This window comes from Triticum dicoccoides, chromosome 2B (genome assembly GCF_002162155.2).
Source record: "Triticum dicoccoides isolate Atlit2015 ecotype Zavitan chromosome 2B, WEW_v2.0, whole genome shotgun sequence".
NCBI classification, from domain to species: domain Eukaryota; kingdom Viridiplantae; phylum Streptophyta; class Magnoliopsida; order Poales; family Poaceae; genus Triticum; species Triticum dicoccoides.
This window is the reverse complement of record NC_041383.1, coordinates 704,131,339-704,137,941: the sequence shown is the minus strand read 5'-3', so window position 1 is coordinate 704,137,941 and position 6,603 is coordinate 704,131,339.

The window sequence follows — 6,603 nt, the reverse complement described above, 5'->3', positions numbered from 1 at the left end:
GATCTCAGTGCTTAAGGTCGGCTTCAATGAAACAACCCACCATGTACTCCTACATGGCCTCTCATCGATACCTTTACCAAATCGTGTTCACCACACCACTCTCATTACCGACATAATCATTTCACTCTAGCCATCACCCAGATGAACCAGACCTGACACGACTCTAAGCATAGCAGGCATAGCAAGGTAGGAACAACACATACATATGGCTCAATCAACTCCTACACATGCTAGTGGGTTTCATCTAGTTACTGTGGCAATGACAGGTCATGCAGAGGAAATGGGTTCAACTACCGTAGCACACAGCAGTTTGAAACGTGTTGTCTTAATGCAGTAAAAGAGAGCAGGAGCGAGAACATGGGATTGTATCGATATGATCAAATGGTTGGTTGCTTGCCTGATGGTTCGATGCACTGATACGGTTCTTCGTTAGGGTAATCACGGTACTCCTGGGAGGCAGAACCTGTCGCAAAGGACACCGATACACAACCATCACCAAACAATGTGCAACAATATGATGCATGCATGAAACATGGCAATATGAGTGTGTTGGGCTAATGCAACTAAGACCAGAAGGGTTTGAACAAATTTGAATCGAAGATTCAAATTTCAAACTCAAACATGGCCTTTTAAAGTGCTTTTCATTGTTCTGCTTAAAACATCAATTTAACTTGTTTGATCATGCATGAAAATAGTACAGATGGATAGATTGGATTTTTCTGATCATTTTTCATATATAATTTGTCTAATTTGGAGTTACAGAATAAAAGTTATGAATTTTTGAAGTTTAAATAATATTCTGGAATTTCCTGATTTAATTTAAATCCAGAAATATAAATATTGCGCCAGCATGACGTCAGCATGACGTCAGCAGTCAACTGCGGCTGGCTGGGGTCAAACCTGACGTGTGGGGTCCACACGTCAGTGACAGGGGGGTTTAACAGGGTTAATTTAATCCTAATTAGGAATTAGTGGCGCTGGGGCCCACTGGTCAGTGTCAGGGGGTTAGCTAACAGTGATTAGCACTAATCTGACCACCTGGCCGACGGGGCCCACGCGTCAGTGACCCTGGGGGGGTCAAACCCCAGGTCAAACAGGTCAAACCCACCGGCGACATGACGCCGGCAAGGCCCGAGACGGCGGCGCGATACGGAAACGCGCTACAGGGCACGGGCGAGGCCGTGCTTGGGCTCGTTGGAGAGCCCTTGCTCCCGCGCGTCGAACGGTGGTGGTGGCCGTGCCTGTGGTGGCCGGTACCGACGACGGCGAGCTCGTGAGCGGCGGCCGGAGTTCGGGTGCGGTCGGGATCGGCGTTGCTGCTCGCAGGCGAGGGAGCTGAGGCGCTGGAGGGGCTCTACGGGTCCTTACGGACTTGTTGGACTCGCCGGGGTGACCAAATGGTCACCGGAGCTGCGTCGACGGCGAGCTCGGCGACGGCGGAGGTTCGGCCGTGGTGGGAAACGGGGTTACGGTGCGGGAACGAGGGGGAAAAGAGGGGGAAACGGTGGCGGAGCTCACCGCGGTTGCAGTGGGCGTCGAAGCGGGCTCGGGGACGCGCTGGAGACGGCGAATCGACGGCGATGGTGGTCGGAGCCCGAGGAGGAAGACGATGGCGTGGAGGCGATGCAGAGCTTCCCGAGGGGCTTGGCTTGGTGGGGAGGAAGAGGGGGTCGCGGCGGAGCTCCTGAGCTCAGCGGAGGGGCGAGGGGTGGCCGGTGACGGCTGCTATGGCGAACGGCGGCGATGGTGGTGTTCGGCCGTGAGAGAGAGAGCGAGGGAGAGGAGGGGAAGAACCGAGGGAGAGTGAGAGAGAACGGGGGAGGGCGTGGCGTCGTTCCAGGCCATCCAAACGAGGAGGGGAGGGGCAGGCAGGCAGGCGAGCAGGTGGCGTGGCGCGGTGGCGCGCGCGCGCGCCGGCCACACTCCCCTCCCTCTGTCGAGGACGAAGACGACAGAGGAGGGAGGCGGGCTGGGCCGCCTGCTGGCTGGGCCGGCCAGCTGGCTGGGCTGCACAGGGAGGAGCCCAGGTAAGGTTCTCCCTTTTATTTATTTCTGTTTTCTAATTTCTGACATTTGTTTTGATTTAAATAAAATATTAAATCATTTATTTACCTTATGCCAATTTTTGCAGGAGCTAGATATATTATTCCAGAGCTCCTTTATAAATGGCATAATATTTGGACATATATTAATATATATAACTAATATATTTCCAAAGCAAATATTTATGCATTAATTCCAAATGCCCAAAATAAATACCTATGAGCTCTTAAAAATATTGGTTTGATTTTTTTTATCTCTGTCCAATATTTTCAGAGAGCAACATGAGCATTTTCTTGGACCCTTTTGGAGAAATTTTTATTTGGGTCATTTTTTTCAAAATGATTCTGAGGGTTCCACAAATCCCCATTTCAAATTAAATGGAATTTTAAACATGATGCACACACTCTGATGCATGACTAGCTAGGGTGTGACATTTGTGGCCCACAAGACATCGAAAAAGAGTAAGAAGATGTCGGCGACAAACAAGCAAAATGCTGCGAAGAAGAAGCTTCACCATCGCACGGGGTCAGGTGGCTACCTCAAAGCCTGGCCTAAGTGGGCCAAGGCTGAGAATGATCTGCTTGATAAAGGGATCGAACTAGAGACAATGAAATGGCCAGACCGTTGCCGGACTTGGTTCTTCGGTGCTGGCGGAACCTTGGACCCTGTATCAGGGAAGTGCCTTTGGACGGATGAGCAAATGAAAATAGCAGTCAAGAGGCTTCAACACTATATCGATGCAGCGCAGGAAGGGATGTTTGTTCCAGACAGAGAGAATGACGAGCTCACAATGGCCCTCGGGAATCCTGAGCACCCTGACGGACACGAGGCACGCCAGGCTCCGTTCCGTGGAAGGTTGGTTTTCCGGACGCAGGCGGTTACAAATGCGAGGAGAGGAGGAAGAAAGTGCAGCAGACTGAACTGTAGGCGCTGCACGCAAGGGTACAAGCAATAGAGGAACGAGAAGCAAATCACAGCAAACGAACTGCCGAAGCTTCCCCCGAAGCTACCCCGCCATCTCAGCGGAGAAGCAGCATGGCTTCCACTGAGCTGCTTCAGCCGGAGCATGTCTTGATGGCTCCTGCTAGCTACCCCGTGGATGCTATCAGGAGTCTCAAAATTGCCACCTTATGACGCAATGGCAGAACTTAAAAGTCAAGGCGGCTGTCGGCTTTGTTCGACCTTCTGAACCCGGTGCAACTTTTCACTGTCGTCCGATTCCAGAAGGATATGCTAGGGTGATGGTGGAAGAAATAACGAAGGGATTTGAGGACCTCTAGCTTGACCACCCTACCGGTGAAGGTGCGACTCAGCTGGGTTCTGCTCTAAAGACTCCATGCCTATGGCGGAAGGAGTTCGTCAACCTTCCAAACTGGACGCCTCCGCCTCCTCCTCCTCCCCCGGCGAGTCAGGGCACTCCGCCTCCTCCACCGCCTCCTCCTCTGGCGAGTGATGATTGCTACGTCTTGAGCTTGCGTTGGTTTTCCTCGAAGAGGAGAGGGTGATGCAGCAGAGTAGCGTAAGTATTTCCCTCATTTTTGAGAACCAAGGTATCAACCCAGTAGGAGGCTCCTCAAAAGTTCCACGCACCTACACAAACAAACTGAGAACTCGCAACCAACGCAAAAAAGGGGTTGTCAATCCCTTCACGGCCACTTGCGAAAGTGAGATCTAATAAATATAGTAAGATAAGATAAATATATTTTTGGTATTTTATAATATAGATGCAAAAAGTAAAGATGCAAATAAAAGTAGATTGGAAGCAAATATGATATGAGATAGACCCAGGGGCCATAGGTTTTACTAGTGGCTTCTCTCAAGATAGCATAAGTATTACGGTGGGTGGACAAATTACTGTCGAGCAATTGATAGAAAAGCGAATAGTTATGAGATTATCTAGGCATGATCATGTATATAGGCATCACGTCCGCAACAAGTAGGCCGACTCCTGCCTGCATCTACTACTATTACTCCACACATCGACCGCTATCCAGCATGCATCTAGAGTATTAAGTTCATAAGAACAGAGTAACGCATTAAGCAAGATGACATGATGTAGAGGGATAAACTCATGCAATATGATATAAACCCCATCTTATTATCCTCGATGGCAACAATACAATATGTGCCTTGCAACCCTTTCTGTCACTGGGAAGGACACCGCAAGATTGAACCCAAAGCTAAGCACTTCTCCCATGGCAAGAAAGATCAATCTAGTAGGCCAAACCAAACTGATAATTCAAAGAGACTTGCAAAGATAACTCAATCACACATAAAAGAATTCAGAGAAGATTCAAATATTCTTCATAGATAAACTTGATCATAAACCCACAATTCATCGGATCTCGACAAACACACCGCAAAAAGAGTTTACATCGAATAGATCTCCACAAGAGAGGGGGAGAACATTGTATTGAGATCCAAAAGGAGAGAAGAAGCCATCTAGCTAATAACTATGGACCCGTAGGTCTGTGGTAAACTATTCACAACTCATCGGTGGGGCAAGGATGTTGATGTAGAAGCCCTCCATGGTCAATTCCCCCTCCGGTGGAGCACCGACGAAGGCTCCAAGATGGGATCTCGCAGATACAGAAGGTTACGGTGGTGGAAATTGTGTTTCGTCTACCCCCTGGATGTTTTCGGGGTACACATGCTTATATAGGAGGAAGAAGTACGTCGGTGGACGCTCGAGGGGCCCACGAGACGAGGGGGCGCCCTCCTATCTCGTGGGAGCCTCGGCTGCTTCTTGACTTCCACTCCAAGTCCTCTGGATCACGTTCGTTCCAAAAATCACGCTCCCGAAGGTTTCATTCCGTTTGGATTCCGTTTGATATTCCTTTTCTTCGAAATACTGAAATAGGCAAAAAAAACAGCAATATGGGCTGGGCCTCCGGTTAGTAGGTTAGTCCCAAAAATGATATAAATGTGTAAAATAAAGCCCATAAACATCCAAAAGGGGTAATATAATAGCATGGAACAATCAAAAATTATAGATACGTTGGAGACGTATCAAGCATTCCCGAGCTTAATTCATGCTCGTCCTCGAGTAGGTAAATGATAAAAAAAGAAATTTTTGATGTGGAATGCTACCTAGCATAGTTCTCAATGTAATTTTCTTTATTGTGGCATGAATGTTCAGATCCAAATGATACAAAATAAAAGTTCATATTAACATAAGAAATAATAATACTTCAAGCATACTAATCAAAGCAATCATGTCTTCTCAAAATAACATGGCCAAAGAAAGTTATCCCTACAAAATCATATAGTCTGGCTGTTGCTCTATCTTCATCACACAAAGTATTTAATCATGCACAACCCCGATGACAAGCCAAGCAATTGTTTCATACTTTAATAATCTCAAACTTTTTCAACTTTCACGCAATACATGAGCGTGAGCCATGGACATAGCACTATATGTGGAATAGAATGGTGGTTGTGGAGAAGACAAAAAAGGAGAAGATAGTCTCACATCAACTAGGCGTATCAACGGGCTATGGAGATGCCCATTAATAGATATCAATGTGAGTGAGTAGGGATTGCCATGCAACGGATGCACTGGAGCTATAAATATATGAAAGCTCAACAAAAGAAACTAAGTGGGTGTGCATCCAACTTGCTTGCTCACGGAGACCTAGGGCACTAGTATATGAAAGTGACAACATATGAGACTCTCTATCATGAAGATCATGGTGCTATTTTGAAGCACAAGTGTGGAAAAAGAGATAGTAGCATTGTCCCTTCTCTCTTTTTCTCTCATTGTATATATTTTTTTCTTCTTTTTCTCTTTTTTTCCTTTTTTTTTCTTTGGCCTCCTTTTTTTCTTTTGGCATTTCTCTTTTTTTTTTCTTTTTCTTTTTGTAAAGTCCGAAGTCTCATCCCGACTTGTGGGGGAATCATAGTCTTCATCATTCTTTCCTCACTAGGACACTGCTCTAGTAATGAAGATCATCACACTTTTATGGATTTACAACTCAAAGCTAGAACAAGATATGACTCTATATGAATGCCTCCGGCGGTGTACCGGGATATGCAATGAATCAAGAGCGACATGTATGAAAATTATGAAGGTGGCCTTGCCACAAATACAATGTCAACTACATGATCATGCAAAGAGCAATATGACAAAAGTAATGTGTGTCATATGAACGGAACGATGGAAAGTTGCGTGGTAATATATCTCGGAATGGCTATGGAAATGCCATAATAGGTAGGTATGGTGGCTGTTTTGAGGAAGGTAAATAGTGGGTGTATGGTACCAGCGAAAGTTGCGCGGCACAAGAGAGGCTAGCAATGATGGAAGGGTGAAAGAGTGCGTATAATCCATGGAATCAACATTAGTCAAAAGAACTCATGTACTTGTTGCAAAAATCTAGAACTCAAACCAAAGTTCTACGCGCATGATCCTAGGGGGATAGATTAGTAGGAAAAGACCATCGCTCGTCCCCGACCGCCACTCATAAGGAAGACAATAAATAAATAAAATTGTGCTCCAACTTCATCACAAAGCGGTTCACCATACGTGCATGTTACGGGAATCACAAACTTCAACACAAGCAT